Raw genomic sequence first — 18,856 nt, forward strand, 5'->3', positions numbered from 1 at the left:
GGAAAATCAAGTAATAAAGCAATAGACTGCCTATCTGGTATCTATGGGGAATATAGGAGCAATGTAAAACACAGTATAGATCCTTAAGGGACTTTAGATCAAAAGAAATAGAGTTTGGCACATGGCACAGGAGAGCAGCGAAAATAGCCCTGCACTTGGAGTCAGAATACCTGGGTTCATGGCTATGCCATGGAATCTTGAGCCTTTTACCTAAGTTTTTCAAATTCTATGCCCTTTTTTGTCAAGGATAGTGGTGCTATAGTCAGGATTAAATAAGAGAATGAACATCAAAGAAGCTTATAGCTTGTAAAATCATATCAGGAGTATATGTTATAATAGATAGTATTTATATTTGATGCAAAATGAGGCATTGGAAATAACTTTGGAGCATACATACCTGGATTTACTTGCCCTTCCTAGCTATCTCATTTCAGGCAACATACTTGACACCTATGAGTATCAGATTCTTAATCTGTATAATGGGTACAGATGGAGTATGGTAGAGTTCCTAGGAATATTGGTGGCAAAGCATGGAAAGCATGAAGCAGAGTGGCTGGCACATAGTATGAACTGAATAAGCGAAAGCCTTCATTTCATGATTAATATAGCTTAACAATAGAAATTGTATATAATTTAGTGCTAAATTGTTTGCTTATAGCCGGTGGATAGTGTAGGAGTTCAGAGAAGAGGTATGCCAACTATATTTGTGGTCTTGTTAAAAAGGATTTATGGAAGAGGAATAATTTGAGATAGTCCTGGAAAGGTGAGTAAGCTTTGCTTAGGTGAAATAAACAGTAGTGATTACTCCAATTAGTCCTTTAGACATAGATGGCTCAGTCATGATCACACTTGAATTTTTCTTGGACCTTGTGTAGGCCTGGGTATAATGGTGTTTTTGCAAACTTCCAAAGCATTTATTACATAAATCCAAGTTGAGAACCATTTCCTTAAAGCTACACATGAATAGATATATGTTTAATTGTTGAGATGGTCCTATGGAATGGAATATTCCAGAAAGCACACTGGACTGGGATTAGGAGTTGCAGGTTCTTTCTGTGGCTCTACCCTGACTGCTGGTGGAGGTCTTTGGCCTCCCTCCTCATCTGCCAAACAGGGAGGCTGGACTCTGTGTCTTCAAGCCCTTATGGTCTATGATGTAGCCAAGCAGGTACCACCCCCACCCCTCTAATTTGGGAAGGCAGGATCAGTGGTTGAATTGTGGAGTGCTCCTCTTGCTTTCCCCATAAATATACTTCTCTCCTCCCCATACCAGCCCCACCCACAAGCACATGAGAGAAGCTCAATAAGGACATCTGAAAACTGTTTTCCTCTTTTCCTGAGAAACGCCATAACATCATCAATCTGTATTTGTTTTATTTCTAATGAAGGAAATGTGCCCCTCTTATTGGAAACACCTTGCAGAAACAGGCAAGAGTCTCTCCCTGCAGTCTGGCAGCTGAGAGCAGAGCTGCCGGCTGCACCCCACCTGTCCCAACAGCCAAGACTGACATAGCCTCAAATGCTTTCCATACGAAAACCTTTGTGAAGTTTCCTGTGCACACAGTGCAGACTGGGGCCCAGTTGCTGTCTCTGGCCAAGGTAATGCAAACCACATGCTTGGAGAGGAGTCAAGGCAAATATAGTTCCCCCAGAGGCCAAACATAAGTGGCACCTTCTTATCTTAGTCATGAACCCTTCTTCCATGGACCAGGCATTGGTCAAAAGTGTAGAATAATTGCAAACATCAGTCCTGAAAATCACTGTGCACTGGTTAGGCCACCTAATGCTCCTTAGAAGGCAGCTGTCCATTTTTACTCTTCATAAACAGCAGAGGGGGCTGGAAATTAGAAGGAAGGTAGTACATGTGGGGGATTTCATTTGGCATCCTAACTTCTTAGTCTGAACTTACCAGGTAGGACAGACAGCCTGTGGCCTGGTCCTCGAGCTCTTTCCTAGGTCCTGAAGTGAGATTCAAAGAGACATGTTGGGTATAGCTGGGAGCCAGGCTGGCTTGCTTCCCCTACTTGTCAGAGTTTTGAGAAGGGGCCTTTGGCTTGTCTCTGGGTGGTGGCATCTGCCATTCTGTGAATAGGACATCCTGCAAGGACAAAATTAGCAGTCCTAGAATCATCTAGAGAACAATCCCTGCCTTTCTGGTGACAATATTTCCTGTTACAGACTCCATTTGAGCTTCAGTTAAGCATAATGCCACAGGAGCTCAGCCTCTGGAAGCAGAATGAAGTCACTTCCTATGTCAGTTCGTTGCTTCTATATCTAACTCCATCATTTAACATCCTCAGAACCTCAGCTTCCTCATCTGTAAAATGAGAAGAATGATAGCCACTGCAGAGGGATTTTTCAAGGATTAGCTTATATAATACTCTCTGACGCCAGACTGCCAGGGTTTGAACCCCTCTCTACCACATTCCAGCTGTCAGGCAAGTTGGTTCTTCTCTCTCTGCTTCAGTTTTCTTATATGTAAAATGATAAGACTAGTAGGGTCTACCTCATGGGGCTGTTGTGAGGATTAAATGAGTTAATACTTATAAAGCTCCTGGAATAGTGGCTGGTACAGAATGTCGATTTGCTATGGCACCCTGCTTTGGGGGTTCTCCAGACACACATACTGAAATCAATCACAATAAATTCTATATGTGGGTTGCTTTCCTCCATATAGCGTGGTAAATTCTTCAGCACTCATACTAAATTTTTTATGGCCGTGAAACTGTTCTCCAGCCAGGTCAGCCAGAAGTGGTAGCTCCAAATTTTTGAGTCAGCACTAGAGTTCTGAAGGGTTAAAATTCTTAGATCACTTTTGGCTACTGTTAGAAAAACACCGCCAATTTTCCTCTCTCTCAAGATGCTAGATTTTTTGTTTCAAATATGATTGTAGGTGTTTTTAATGGATGCATAATCTGCTAAAAAGTTGTCTTTTTTTTTTATCCTGAAGATCCTGAAGTGACTGCCAGTTATTATGATTACTAGGACTATGCACTCAGCCAGGGAAGGAACATGTATTCTCACCTCTCATTTCCTCCCTCTAGACTTCCTGGGATGATTCAGATGTGAGTCCACTGAGGTGTCATCCTGGCCCTGAGGAAAGAGAAGAAGGAGTTGTGGGACCAAGTGAATAGATCAGGGACATCAGGCTAGCAGCCCAGTCCCCATGGGAGAGCCCAGGATCAGCTGACCTTTCCACAGGAAGAGGAGAAACCACAGCAGCCCTCACTTTCCCTGGGCTCTCACTGAGTTTTGCTAAGTCATTCCTAGGTCTTGCCTCATGGAGAAAGATGTTACTACAGAAGCCAGAGAATGCATGCCTAGGGTCCCAGGCTCTGTGCTCAGACCAGGATGCTCTGTGATGGAGGCCTGCAGGAGGGGTAGGGTGGGGTAGAGAGGTTCTTGCTTCCCTCTGGCAGGTATGGAAGACGTTGAGTATCCACTTCAAAAAATAATTTCTCTTCTGGGGTCAGAAGAGGAGGACAGTAAGCAGTTTTTGGTTGCTCCTTAGCATAATTGTTACTCTTTTCTCTAAAATTAGTCCATACCTTATTCCTAGAGAGATGGCCTTACTGCACACTTATTTATTCTAGAAGTAATGAAGGGCCCACTATATGCCAGACACAGTGCTAGGGAGTGCCCTCAAAGAGAATTACATAAAATCTTAAATAATCACTATATAGTATTTTCAGCTTATAATATAAATGGGTTCAAAGTCCAATGTGGGCATAGTGATTGAAGAGATCACACAAGGCTTCAAGGAGGAAATGATGTTGGTGTTGAGCTATTGGTTCCCAGAAACAGACCCACCTGAGTCTGCTACTTGTGATCTTGGAGAAGTTATCTTAATCTTTCTGACTCTTGGTTTCTCCATCTGTAAAATTAAGATAATGGCACCATCTTTAAAGATTTTGTGTGTGGACTGAGATAAAACATATAGTGTTCCAGGAACACTGTAATTAACAAATGGTGGCCATTTGTAATCAGTGAAGATCTGCATATGTCTAAAAATTCCATGGGAGGATTTTTTTTTTGAAAAATTATGGCACATTTGGAACTTAATGTTCATGTTTTTGTTTCATGGATGGTTGCATCTGAGTTTAAACCATGCAGTCAGGATCACTGAAGACTATTTCAAGATCCAATTAAATTTCAAGTATTCAGGAGTCAGTTCAGGAGGTGAGTCCTTGTACACATATGGCCAGAGTTCATGAGCAAAGCTTTCATGGATGGGTTCACACACCACCTCTTCTGCCCATGGCAGAGGGCTGCTGCAGTAGTCTACCCTTACAGGAGGTCTTGTGGGATTATCCACACAGGCTGGATGCATCTTGAAGTTAGAGGAAGAGGAGAAGGAGACAGGATATCTCAGCAAGGCTCCAGGACATTCCATTCATAAACCATGTGGTTCTTTCTGTGGAAAACTCTGACTCCATAGTGGGTGAAGGGTCTCCTTTATAATGGCTCTTCCCCAAATTGTTCAACTAGTATCTACTCAGCATGATATGTATCTGTGTGAGTCACATGTGCTTGCCATCGCTATCATTTCTGTATAAAATGAGAAGAGCAGTAGGATCCCTGAGAGAATGGTGGCTTTAAGCTATTCAGGACAGAATTCCTTATAAGTATTCTTGGTTCCTTCTGCTTCTGCCATCTTTCATGAGTTTCATGGGACCCTGTCTCCATTTTTATTTTTTTGAGATTTCTTCCTCTCGTGATCCAGACCGTACAACATCTTTAAGAGCCTGATACTCACTTAGCCAAAAAGAGTCTTGACAGTGGTCTTGGGTGTAGCCAAGACTAAGTGGGGTTCATGCCTCACTCATCTCCCCTTCCCCCCTTAGGGTTTAATTGTGAGTTAGAGGTTTATTATTTTACGTGCACTATATTGTTGTGATTTAGAGACTGTTGTGTTCTCAATGATAAGTCTCCAACTAGAATACACACTCTTTGTGGTCAAAGGGCCATATCTTTTCATTCCTTCATGGTCCTTATTTTTTTAATGTTTTTTTTAATTTACTTTGAGAGAGAGTGGGGGGATAGAGAGCATAGGGACAGAGAGAGAGAATGCCAAGCAGGCTCCATGCTGTCAGCACAGATCCCAACATGAGGCTCAGTCCCACAAACTGGAGGTGGATGCTTAACTGACTGAGCCACCCAGGCGTCCCAGTCCTGACTTAAGGGTGTCATCAAAGCAAGTCTCAAAAAACAACTCCCTAAAATAGGGCCCAAGAATATTTGACACCTGTTTGGCTGTAATGCTACCAAAAGAGTGCAGTTGTTCCAGGAAATTTCTGGATATTCCTGAAATGCCCACTATTCAAAATTGGCCTAGAATAGGATAGGGTAAGGTCTGGCCCTCACCTACCTCTCTATTCATCTCACATCACACCCCACCTCAGTCTTTAATCTCGAGATTTACTGGCTCTCTTTGAGCACTTCAAAGATGCTAGTTTGCACACACTGTTCCCTTTGTCTGGAATGCTTCACCTTCTCCCTCCATCCCCCACTCCCTCCTCACTTTTGCTAAGTTAACTCCCACTAACCCTTGAATATTTGCCTCAGTTACCACTTTTTCAGAGAGTGTCTCCTCATTTCCCTCGCTCAGTAAAATCCCTTTATTTCTAATATTCTTGCAGCACATTTACCTTTCCTTTAGGGAACTTAATACCTAATAGGTTTGCTATGTAATTGACCGGTGTCAATATCAAACTTCCTCTCTAGATGGTAAGCTCCATGAGAGCAGGGCTTGTGTCTATTATTTATTCATTGCTTTATCCTTGGTACCTAGCATGTAATAGGTACTCAATAAATCTTTCAAGTGAATTACTTAAAATGAATGTTGACATTTAAATCATCTGCAATTATTTAAAAAAATAAATCATCTGCAATTATTTAATGAGCATCTACAATTGGAGAATGTGCTGAGGCTAGTTGGTGATAAGGAAAAATAAAAATGTTATGAGCTATACAGGTGCTACCAGAAGAAATGATATTGAGTAATGACAGAGTGGACTAAGAGCAGGCCAAGAGAATATGGAAACTGAACAATGCTATAAAGCAATGTACACAAAATGGAAGGGGCTTAACTCATGAGGGTGAAGGAAGGCAGGTAGGGCTGGTGATGGAACTAATGTGTTGCAATGTCAACTTAGTGGCCTAATTGAGTTAAAGCCTGTGTGTTACTTCTCAATTGCTGCATAACAAATTACTCTAAAACTTAGTGGCTTAAAACAACACTTATGATTTTACAGTTTCTGTGGTCATGGCTTAGTTGCGTTCTCTGCTCTTGGTCTCTCACAAGGCTGGAGTTACGGTCTCATCTGAAGACTTGACTGGAGAAGTTTCCATTTCCATATCCATGTAACCTCACTTAAATGGTTGTTGGTGGTATTCAGTTCCTTGTGAGTCATTGGACTGAGGGCCTTGGTTCCCCACTGGCTGGTGGCCAGAGGCCTCCTTTAGTTCCTTAGCTTACAGAACTACCTAATGGGTAGTTCACAAGGCAGCTGGCTTCATGAAAGTGAGCAAGTAAGAGGGCAAAGAGAGTACAACTGAGGGACTAAGAGCAAGACAGGAATCATAGCCTTTTGTAACCTAATCTTAGAAGTAACATATTTTTTGGCATATTCCATGATTTAGAAGTCACTAGATTCAGACCACACTCAAAGTGAGGGGTTTACAAAGAAGGCAGAGATCAGTGGGGAGGGCAGTGCATTTTAGATATTGCCTAGCCCAGTCTATGATGACTGGTGCCAATTAGAACTAGAAAGAAGAACAAAATTATTAAGCTTATGTTTCAAGGGTTATAAATTGTGTTAAGGCTAATTAGCAGGCATAAGAGATGAGGTCAACTAGGAGAACATGGCTCAAAGTCTTGCACATGGTAGAAATTCAAGTGGAAATGCTATGATGAAGCATTACTTTCTGCTTGGGTCCTGTCTTAGGAAGTCTCTCCCAGGCAGAGAGCAAATTGTGAAAAAAACAGGAACAGATGCAGAGGAGACAAGTAGAATTTTGAGATAGGTACACTCACCAAACTCATGCTATGAGAGCAGACATAAGCAACATGTCTGTTGTTCTTGGACCTTACAAGATTCCTGCCACATTCCAACACTTACCTCCTTTGTAGTCCTTCTCCAGCCACTTTTGAGAGTCAAGAGTTCAAGTCATGTGAGGGAATGTAAAAGTATTTTGTTGCCCCCCCAAGATGGTATTCCTACTGTCATTGGGGACTGTGTTTATTTTGTTAACTCTCTCCTGAAAATGAATGGCTAATAAAACCATGACCAAAAAGGGTGAAGACTGAGTAAGTCACCTCACACAGACAGCAGAAAGCGTTAGGAGAGAAGCACCAGTGTTTTGATGACAATATTTTCTACTGTGATTTCTTCTTACTGTGGAAAAGAATTGTGTGTATAAATCTTTCTCCCCAAGCAGTGTCGTGGCTTCCCAGGGTTATCGGAGCTGGATTTGATTCAGATGAGATCGTATGCACTGCAGCATGTGGAGAGAATTGTAACTGGACATCAAAGGAGGAATTCAGAATGGTTATAGGAAAATTGTGCTTCTTCCCATTGTCTGCCAATTAATACATTGGCCCCATCAAAAGGACACGGATTAAAGTCTGGAAGATGAGCTTGGAGACGGGAGGCTGTACTCTGGCTTCTGTGACAAGTGGGTAGCCTGCAGGTTTTGAGAAGAAGTGAAGTGAAACCAAATTTATGGTTCGCTTTGCAAATAGTAGAGGATCACCTAGATCAAAGAGAAACAATCTGGAGGAGTATGCCTCCTAGTTTTGGAGCCATAAGAATTCCATTTATATTTTTACAAGGATTGAAACATTCAGAACCTGAATGCTGGTCCCTGCCATGGAGTGGGCCTTTGGGTCTCTTTCTGGATAGAACATACCAAATGTCTGCATTCTTTAGGTGCCCTGGATTCATTTAGATCTCATGCCCTTCAGTCTCCTTACTGCAGTTCCTAAGGAGAAGGGTGTAGTGTTGGAGAAGGGGCTATGAGCTCTGAGATCTGATTTCAGCTCTGCATTGATTCATATGGCAGTCTGGGGCAAGTGATTTAACTACCTCTGTGAGCCTGGGATTTCTCACTCTGTAAAATGAGGAAAATAATATCCACCCTTTTCACTCCTTACAGAGTTACCATGGAGATTAAATAGGACATTATAGGTAAAAGCTACTTTATAAAATATATGAGCCAACTCTTTCCCCATGGTCATCTTCACTTCACTGATTTCTTATTCACCCACTTATTTGTCTAGCCATTTATTCATATGATCTCCCTTTCTCTGTAATTGACTTAAAAATATTTTCTATTTCTTCTTTCTCTCACATTTATCCTTGCTTTTGCACTTTTACTCTGTTCCTTAAGTATTCCCTTACTCGTTAACCTTTCATCCTCTTTACTTCTTAGTCTCTCCCATTGTCTGTCTTGACTTACCGGTCAGTCCCTGCCCTCCATTCCCTGACTCTTTCCTGTGTCCATTTTACTCCTTCCCAATGCCATATTCCATCCCAAGTTACCCCAACCTCCCATCTCACTTTTGGGCTAACCTTTGTACTGGGAAGCATCTTCGAAGAGCCCTGCCCCAGCATCATGACTATTAGCTGTATGTTGGTTTCCTTATCTGAGAAATGAGTATACTCACTAACAGATTATGATACTATGACTATATATCCCCCTTTTGCTGATGAAAAAGACCTACTTTAACTATATTTGTTAAAATTATGAGCTTAGCATATAATAATAGATAAAAACTATGGAGCATTTATAGTATGTAAACACTATTTAATTCATTTAGTTATACAAAATAAGCCCTGTAAGATAGATTTTACTTGAGGCTCAAATGCAATAAATAACCTTTCCAGGATTCTGTGGCCAGAATTAAAAGCCAGGTCTGTGCTGTATGTACTCTATCTTACTGATCTATGAAAATTTTTATTTTTGTGATGGACCAGAAATCATTTGACAAAAGAAGAAAGAGCAGATGCACAGGTCAAACAATGACATTAAGACAACTATGGAATGCAAGAGGACTCAGTCAGGAGGATTGATCTATTTCTAAGAACCTAAATGGTCAACAGAGTATATGCCAAGATTAGGGATTTATCTTTCCTCAGGATTAGGGCTGCCAGATTTATAAAAATACATATCACCCAGTAAATTCGAATTTCAACTCAAACAGCAAATATTTTTAGTATAAGTATGTCCCATGTAATATTTGGGACATACTTATACTAAAAAAAAAATCATTTATCTGAAATTCAACTTTAACTAGGCAACCTGTATTTTATCTATATGCTAACTAATTTGGATGTAACTTAAAAAAAATTAAAATAAAAAACCCAAATAATCCAATTTAAAAATGCACAGAAGACATTAATAGGCATTTGTCCAAAAAAGACAGCCAGATAGATGCCAACAAACACATGAAAAGATTCTCAACATCACTCATTATCAGGGAGATACAAATCAAAACTACAATGAGATATTACCTCACACCTGTGAGAATGGCTAAAATAATAAACACAAGAAACAACAAGTGTTGGTGAGGATGTGGAGAGAAAGGAACCCTCTTGTGCTATTGGTGGGAATGAAAATTGGTGCAGCCATTGTTGCAAACAGTATGTGGGTTCCTCAAAAATTAAAAATAGAACTACCCTATTACCCAGAAATCACACTATTTGGTATTTACCCCCAAAACACAAAAACACTAATTCAAAGGGATACATACACCCTTATGTTTATTGCAGCATTACTTACAATAGCCAAACTATGGAAGGAGCTGAAGTGTCCAATTGATAGATGAATGGATAAAGATGTGGTACACACACACACACACACACACACACACACACACACACAATGGAATATTTCTCAGCCATAAAAAAGAATGAAATCTTTCCCTTTTCAACGACATGGATAGAGCTAGAGAGTATAATGCTGAGTGAAATAAGTTAGTTATAGAAAGACAAATACCATATGATCTCACTCATATGTGGAATTTAAGAAACAAAACAAATGGACAAAGGAAACGAGAGAGACAAACCAAGAAACAGACTCTTAATTATAGAGAACAAACTAATGGTTACCACAGGGGAGGTGAATAGAGGGAATGGGGGAAACAGGGGATGGGGATTAAAGATTACACTTATCATAATGAAAAACAATAACATAAAATGATTTAAAAAATAAAGAACCTTTAAAAATTGAGGAAAAATACAAAATATTATAGTAAATAGGCAAAATATATAGATGATTCACAAAAGGAAATAAAATGACCCTTACACGCAAAAAGATGTTCAGTCTCATAATAAGTAAAATCCAAATTAAAATTATACTGATAATCTCACCTAGCAGATTGGCAAAAATTCAATATCTTAGAAATTCACTGTTTCGGCGAGGCTGTGTGGAAACAGGCTCTCTCATACATTGCTGGTAGAATGCAAAATGGTATATTTTCCCATGAGGAGGAATTTTAAAACATGTAATAAAACTTCATTATGCATTTACCCTTCAACCAGTAATACTAATTCTAATAATTTACTCTGAACATATATATCCAACAATACAAAAATACATATACACAAAGTTATTCAATGCAGCATCATTTATAATTACAAAGTATAAAGAACTACCTAAATATCTAAGTGTAGGAGTTCAGTTGAAAGATCCATTTACATTATGTAGCAGTATATAGCTATAAACAAGAATTATGATATCTCTATGAACAAATATGATATAATTTCCAGGAGATAACATTAAGTAAAAAAAGTAAAGAATATACAAAGTATGTTAATTTCTGTGTGAGAAAAAAAGAAGTTTGATTTTGTAAAGCATGTAAATGTTCTACATATTCAAAAATTAAAATGAAATCAGTAAGAAGAGGAAGGAAAGAGCTAACTGAAAGTAGAAAGAAACAAATTGTATTTCAAATAAATATGATAATCACACTGTAGGGAGAAGGAAAGAAGGAAGGAAGGAAGTTATATACATCTAACTATTTTATGCTCTGTTCAAAGGACCAAGAATTAAAGATGCCCCAGTAGCAAAGATCATATTTGAAACCCAAATCTTGATCTCTAACACCATTATCCACTAAAAGTAATCAAGACTCTCTGGATAAATGACTGACTCCAGGAATGGGGCAGAATAGGCAAAAGATGAACCTGGAACATCTTGTTATTCTAGAAAATAAAAAGGCATTTTTTAAAAATTAGAAGGTCATGACACAAGGACTAATGTGCTAGCTGAAAAGAATTACAGCTAGCCAAATCTGGGATAATTTGAGCATCATTAAGTACAATGATGAATTATAAATCACTGATGAAAATTAAAATTCATGAGTCCATACTGATAATAAATATATAAATAAATGTAAGTAAATTTATGAACACAAATATTTTACTATATACCCACAGTCTTGGACAAGGTTGAGTATGAGAGGTGAGGCAGGAAGAATTGCAAACAAATTCTGAACCCTTTTTAATACTATTTCAGCAATCATTTAGGGACATCAAATGCTTACTAGGTCCCAGGTTTTGTGTTAGACTAAATATTAACCTGATCTACGTGATTCTCACAATGACATATTTTACAGATGAGATAAACTAGCCTCAGAGATATTAGAAAAACTTGCCCAGTATCATAATAAGGGGAGGAGGCATGATTTTACACTTTTCCCACTAAGTCATGTCACATCCCAAAAGAACAGAACGATTTCTGAATAAAAGCATTTTATAAATGGGGTTTCTTTTTTCTCGCCTTTCTTTCTCAGGGATGCACTAAAGGGCTAAGGGTGATGTTAAATTTCCATGGTCAAGAACAAGAAAATTAAAATAATGATCTAAGAATAAATTTAATTGGTTCTCTTGGGTTTACAAACCATGGTCCACCAACTTCTTAAAATCTCTAGGTGGAATTTCCTAACTTTCCCCAGGAGGTGGTAATTGTACAAAAGAGAAATCCCTAAAGCCAAAAGGCTGGGTTCCATCCCTGATGGTGCAGTTTACTGTCTGTAAAAGGGTACCTCACTGGATTGTTGCAGGGGTTAAATGAGATAATGTACACATAAGCACATGTTGGTGGAAGTATTGCTGCTTCCCTCAGGTCTCTGTGCTTCCCAACTCATCCCAACCCTTTCCTTTTCTTAACTCATTAAGAACAAAACAAACTTTAAAAACGAGGTCTATGAAAGCAAAGACCTCAGTGAGTGAAATCCAGTGACACCCACTGTGTCCTCCAACAGAATGTGCAGAATGTTCTTTTCTCAGCAAGGAGTCAATCAACTGCAATTAGGTCAAGAATTCTAAGGTTCTAGAAAGAATAAAGGGGCAGAGGCTTGACAGCAATTTTCTCCAAAGCCTAAAGTTTTGAACCAGATGTGGTTAGTCTGCTTCGAGGACTGAAGTCCTCATCTTGGTTCTGTCACTAACCACTACATGTCATAACCTTCCCTTTCTTGACCTCAGTCTCATCATCTGTAACTGAAGGCAGGTGCTGTACTTCTTGAGACCATGTTAATCATAGTCTTGTTCTCAGATCACCTCTAGCTGAATCAGTTGGTCTACTTGTTAAAACACATATATTCCTCACATCCCACCTTGTGGCTCCCAAATTAAAAACTCCTTGGCAAAGGATCTGGATTCTGCATTTTTATCCCCTTCCACCAAGATAAATTCTAATGCACACAAATTTGAGAATTACTGACTTAAGTGCCTTTTCAGATAAAGAATTACATGGTGTAGGTCAGTGATTTTTAAACTTTAATGAATCCCTAAAATGCAGGGGGCTTGCTCTGCATTACTGCTAATCTCCCAACTGCTGTTGCTGATTGTTCCTAGATCACACTCTAAGTAGCAAAGCTTTATGTGATACTACGCAGTCCTGTAGTAGGTTGATTTCCTCTTTGGGATGAAAAGAATATAGATAGGAGTAAAGAGTAGAAGAAAGATATAAGCATGGATAGTAACCCCAAAGATTTTCTTGGCTTGAGTATAGACTTAGCTGATTGATGGATCACCTTTGGTCCTTATGACAGAGAAGTCACAAATTTGGAGACAGACAACTTGGTTATGTCCCCCACTCTGTCACTTCCTAGTTATGCAGCCTGCAGAGAGTGATTTAAGTTTTTAGAACCTTAAGTTATGAATCTATAAGGCAGAGATCACGAAATACCCTCCTTACAGAGTTGTTATGAGCACAAAATGTGATCACACATATAAAATTCCCAGCCCAGTGCAACAATATCTGTCCCTCTAGGTTTTCTGGGGACCCTCCCTAAGCCTTTCCTTAGCCCATGTATGGGACTGCTCACAGGAGCCTGCTCTCTCTCATAGATACCACTACCTGGAGGGCAGCCACCTCTCCACCATGAGAAAACTTGACTTTCCCAGGCCGCTGAGTGATTAATCAGCTGCTTTCCCAGACTTGGAAGGCTGATGGCAATGCTGCCAGAGGCAGATGGGAGAGCTAGAGTCCAGTCACTCATCAGTGATGTTCAGCGGACACATTTATAAGGCTTTTTACACTTTTCTGGCATCCTCCATGATCAGCCAGACACCAAAGGCTGCCTACTGCACACCACATGCTGGCAAAGAAAGCTGTGTGCACACATGCTGGCCAGGTCCCAGCACAGCTTATTCTTTCTCTTCTGCTTCCTTTTATTACTTTCTATGTGGTTGTGATCAACATGCCACCTGACTTTTCATGCCAAGTCCTTTAAATTTTTTTGACAGGCACTGCTGTCCCTTTCTCCCCGAATAACTCACTAAACAAGAGTTGCGATAATATGAACTTAATGTGAAGCATTTTCATCTCTCTTCATAATCATTTAAAGGGGTTATCAACAGAATATTTCTTTAGCAATTGCAATTTGCTTACCAGCACCCTGGGTCCCCGAGGGAACCTGTAACCAAATCATCTTGGTAAGTTGCTTGGTCAGGCTACAGGAAGCAAACCATGAAAGTGGCTTTCTTTTTCCGTTTTCTTTTTTTCTTCCTTGTGTTGTCCTTAAGTTTGACTGTGTATTGGAATCACCTGGAGAGCTTTTAAAGCAATACTGATCTCTGAATCCAATACCAGAGATTCTGACTTAATTGATCTGGATGCTACTTGGACATTGGGAATTTTAAAAACAGCCAAGATTGAGGATCACTGTCTTAGGAATTAATAAAACTACACAGAATTTTCCTGTATTGTCTCAGTTTTTTATCACCATTTGTTTTCAAGAGCACCCTTTAAAAAATTTTTCACCAAAATAATCTGTCAAACCTCAAAACAACCACTTGAAACAGTCTGAATGTGTATATTAGTTTATTTGCACATTTGTATGTTATCTTCAGTTTGAATATTTTTTAAAAATGGAGCTCTCAGAGAGGTTAAGTAACTTGTCCTGAGATAGACAGCTGATAAGGGCAGAAATAATTCTTTTTTATTTTTTTAAATTTTGTTTATTTTTTTATTTTTTTTTAAATTTATATCCAAATTAGTTGGATATAGCATATAGTGAAACAATGATTTCAGGAGTAGATTCCTTAATGCCCCTTATCCATTTAGCCCATCCCCCCTCCCATGACCCCTCCAGTAACCCTCAGTTTGTTCTCCATATTTATGAGTCTCTTCTGTTTTGTCCCCCTCCCTGTTTTTATATTATTTTTGTTTCCCTTCCCTTATGTTCATCTGTTTTGTCTCTTAAAGTCCTCATATGAGTGAAGTCATAGGATTTTTGTCTTTCTCTGACTAATTTCACTTAGCATAATACCCTCCAGTTCCATCCAAATTGCAAATAGTTGCAAATGGCAGGGTAGGGTAAGTTCAAATAGGGTAGTTCTATTTTTAGTTTTTTGAGGAACATCCATACTGTTTTCCAGAGTGGCTGCACCAGCTTGCATTGCCACCAACAATGCAAAAGAGATCCTCTTTCACCGCATCCTCACCAACATCTGTTGTTGCCTGAGTTGTAAATGTTAACCATTCTGACAGGTGTCAGGTGGTATCTCATTGTGGTGTTGATTTGTATTTCCCTGATGATGAGTGATGTGAAGCATTTTTTCATGTGTTGGTTGGCCATCTGGATGTCTTCCTTGGGGGAAATGTCTATTCATGTCTTTTGCCCATTTCTTCATTGGATTATTTCTTTTTTGGGTGTTGAGTTTGATAAGTTCTTTATAGATTTTGGATACTAACCCTTTATCTGACATGCCATTTGCAAATATCTTCTCCCATTCTGTCAGTTGCCTTTTAGTTTTGCTGATTGTTTCCTTCACTGTGCAGAAGCTTTTTATTTTGATGAAGTCCCAGTAGTTTATTTTTGCTTTTGCTTCCCTTGCCTCCAGAGACATGTTGAGTAAGAGTTGCTGCAGGCAAGATCAAAGAGGTTTTTTGCCTGCTTTCTCCTCGAGGATTTTGATGGCTTCCTGTCTTACCTTGAGGTCTTTCATCCATTTTGAGTTTATTCTTGTGTATGGTCTAAGAAAGTGGTCTAGGTTCATTCTTCTGCATGTCACTCTCCAGTTTTCCCAGCACCACTTGCTGAAGAGACTGTCTTTATTCCATTAGATATTCTTTCCTGCTTTGTCAAAGATTAGTTGGCCATACTTTTGTGGGTCCATTTCTGGGTTCTCTAGGGCAGAAATAATTCTTAAATCCATGAGTCCTGGCTCCCATTATTCTTTCCATTACTTTGTTACTCCCTTAATTCAGTTTGTCATTGAATATCATTCATTGGACCATAATACATCTCTACTCTAGACTGTATAAACATTCAAAACAAAAACTCTCTGATTTCCTTATTAGCAGATTTAATATTAATAAAGAAAGAAGAGCAGCGTGAATGAGAAGACAGGGCCTTCCTGGTTTGGTGGTTGATACATGCACCTGACATATGTAATGTGTTAAGTGTCAAAAGACATTCAGCATGGGACTATTTATTGGGGAAGTCAATGTATGCCAGTCAAAGGCTGGGACCCAAACTTATCCCGATAAGTCATCTTGGGAAATAGACCACAGCATTCTTTCCTCTGTGATGAAATACATTCCAAGTTCTCTGGAAGGTTGTACAGATCCTCATCTGAAGACAGAATCATCTGTTGATTCTCATAAATGTAGAGGTAAATTGAAGAGTGGCTTCTCTTCCAAACTGGCAGAATACTACATTGATCTAGATCCTCCGTGCCTGAGTTATTTTTTACTTGACAGGAAATAACACAAATATTTTTTAAAGCTATAACTCTTTGGAGATGTGTTACCATTTTTTCCTGTAACTCCTTGAGTGTTTTATTATCCTTACCAGGATGGAATGGAACAGGACTGGATAATAAAATAGATTCTTGACAATCTCTCTGAACCTTATCAGGGAGCCCAAAGTTTAGGTGTCATGCTTCTGTCTCAGGCCAATGCCGCAGCTAATGGGAAGCTTATGGTCAAAGGGTACCTACTGATCCATGAATAATTACGGGACAGAAACTTAATTGGCTTAGGGTTGCTCATGGCTTTGGTCCAGTTAGGCTTCAACAGACATTTGGGCTGCAGAAAGACACCATCCAATTAAACCACTGGACATTCTTTTTTTTTTTTTAATGTTTATTTTTGAGAGACACAACATGAGTGAGGGAGGAGCTGAGAGAGAGGGAGACACAGAATCTGAAGCAGGCTCCAGGCTCTGAGCTGTCAGCACAGAGACCAACATGGGGCTTGAACCCACAAACTGTGAGTTCATGACCTGAGCTGAAGTTGGCGCTTAACTGACTGAGCGACCCAGGCACCCCAAACCAACGGACATTCTAAAAAAATTTTTTTTTAATTTTTATTTATTTTGTGTGCGTGTGTATGAGAGAGAGAGAGAGAGAGAGAGAGAGAGAGAGAGAGAGCAGGGGAGGGCAGAGAGAGAGGGAGACACAGAATCTGAAAAAGGCTCCAGGCTCTGAGCTGTCAGCACAGAGCCCAATGAGGGGCTCGAACCCACGAACCATGAAATCATGACCTGAGCCAAAGTCAGACACTTAACCCACTGAGCCACTCAGGTGCCCCTAAACCACTGGCTATTCTAAAAACAGTTGTTTGAATTAATTCCAACATATAGTTTGCAACCATTCTATTACTCTAATCAGTTTGTATATGTGGGACTACAAACATAAATGAAAGTATGGATATAGCCACAGATGAAGAATAGAGTATGCACATTAAGTTCACAAATGAAACTGTTAGAATTCTAAAATCACTCTAGAAGACTAAGAGTTTTGGACCTAAAAAAAAATAAAAGGACCCTAGAAGGTACCAAACCTAACAAATTTATCTGTAATTGACAATACAGTCGTAATCTGGTGTCTCTTCATAGTTTCTCAGTCTCAGAAACCCTGGACGGTCTCCAAATGCAGACATGGCAAATTCCCTCTTGAGATGATAACCATTTGACAGAACCAGCTACAAAATTTGTGGGGCTCGCTGCGAAATGAAAGTACAGACCCTTTGTTAAAAGCTCATTGAGAATTTAAAGACAGGACTTTCAAGGAAGATGATGGAATAGGAAAATCCTAAGCTTACCTTGTCCCACAGATACAATTAGATAACATTTCATCAGTGTAAATAACCCAGAAAATGACCTGAAGACTGGCAGAACACACTCTCCATAGCTAAATGTAGAGAAGAGGCTACATCAAAGAGGGTAGAAAGGGCAGAGACACCATTGGGAGCCAAACAGAGGGAGGGATGCCATGGGCCTGAGAAGTAAAGAGGACTAAACCTCCACACCAGGTACCGCTGGCATGGAAGACCTGCATGGGGAAGACAAATCCCCATAATATTTGGCTTTGAAAGCCAGAGGGACCTAACAGTCAGTGGGGCTTAACACCTGGAACATTAAAAATCAGTGGGAGCAGCTCTGGGAAAGCCACAAGGGCAGAGTCCCTACTCTTAAAGAGACAGCACAACAAACAGTCCCATAGGATATAGGATAGAAGCAGCAGTTTGAAAATGCCTGGGGAATATTGGAAGATTTATTTACTAATCTCAGAGCATGTGCTACAGGGACAGGGATTTTGGGGATCTCCAAGAACAAAGAATTGGTGGGCACTATTTCCCTCTCTCATACCCCAGCTACATACACAGACACCTTTGGGAACCAGTGCAAATCCAACACTCTACTGAGCTTGCTAACAACGGGCCCATCCCTGTGCTCCTTCTGTAGATCCACCCTCTCCAACTGGGCATGCCTCGGCACAATTTTTCCTGGGTAACTGTAGATCCCCTTGACTACAGACCAGAGTGGGTCTTGTTGGCATTGTGCACCCCATCCCTGCATACTCCTATGACCTACCCCTTTTAATCCCCTTGGCTAGAGCCCACCCAAAGTGGTGCCATAAGACTGGCAGTGTAAAAGCAGCCCCAGCAGGGGCCAACACGTCTCCAAAGTGACTCCCACCCCCAGGAGGAGGGGAAAATAACCACCCACACCAGGCCAACTATGGCCCCAGCAGTTGGCTTGGGGCAGACAGCTGTTCTGAATGCAGACAATACCCATTAACAATAGTTTCTCGGGAGACAACGCAGGGAGAGTGCCCCACAGCTCAGTGCTACTGCATCTTTGGAAAATGTCTAGCCCAACTCAAGTCCAAGGGGCCTTCAACAGGCCCAATAACAATACAGGGACCAAACACTGCCAATAGGCAAAGAGGGTCATTACGGATGACTGGACTGAAGGCAAAAGTGGCTTAGCCACAACAGTAGGGTGCAAACAACACATATAGGAGATATCTCTGAAGCACCAGGGTCTGGTGAACAGGAAACATGGCACTACAAGGCCCTAAAGGACCTCTTCCTCATAACGCCACTACTTTCA

The 18,856-nt window shown here is 40.2% G+C and overlaps 1 long non-coding RNA gene across 1 annotated transcript in view; it reads right to left on the minus strand.

The window, feature by feature from the left end:
• Window positions 1-1,579: 1,579 nt before the first annotated feature.
• The window catches only part of LOC109263006 (uncharacterized), a 41,891-nt gene continuing 24,614 nt past the window's right edge, over window positions 1,580-18,856 (minus strand). The window contains exons 2-4 of the long non-coding RNA XR_002078044.2: window positions 3,811-3,874; window positions 3,025-3,093; window positions 1,580-2,098 (exon numbers count right to left, since the gene is read on the minus strand). This is a non-coding gene — a long non-coding RNA (uncharacterized LOC109263006). The remainder of the gene's footprint in view (window positions 2,099-3,024; window positions 3,094-3,810; window positions 3,875-18,856) is intronic.

This window comes from Panthera pardus, unplaced genomic scaffold (genome assembly GCF_024362965.1).
Source record: "Panthera pardus isolate Hobbes unplaced genomic scaffold, ASM2436296v1 HiC_scaffold_24, whole genome shotgun sequence".
Taxonomy (NCBI): domain Eukaryota; kingdom Metazoa; phylum Chordata; class Mammalia; order Carnivora; family Felidae; genus Panthera; species Panthera pardus.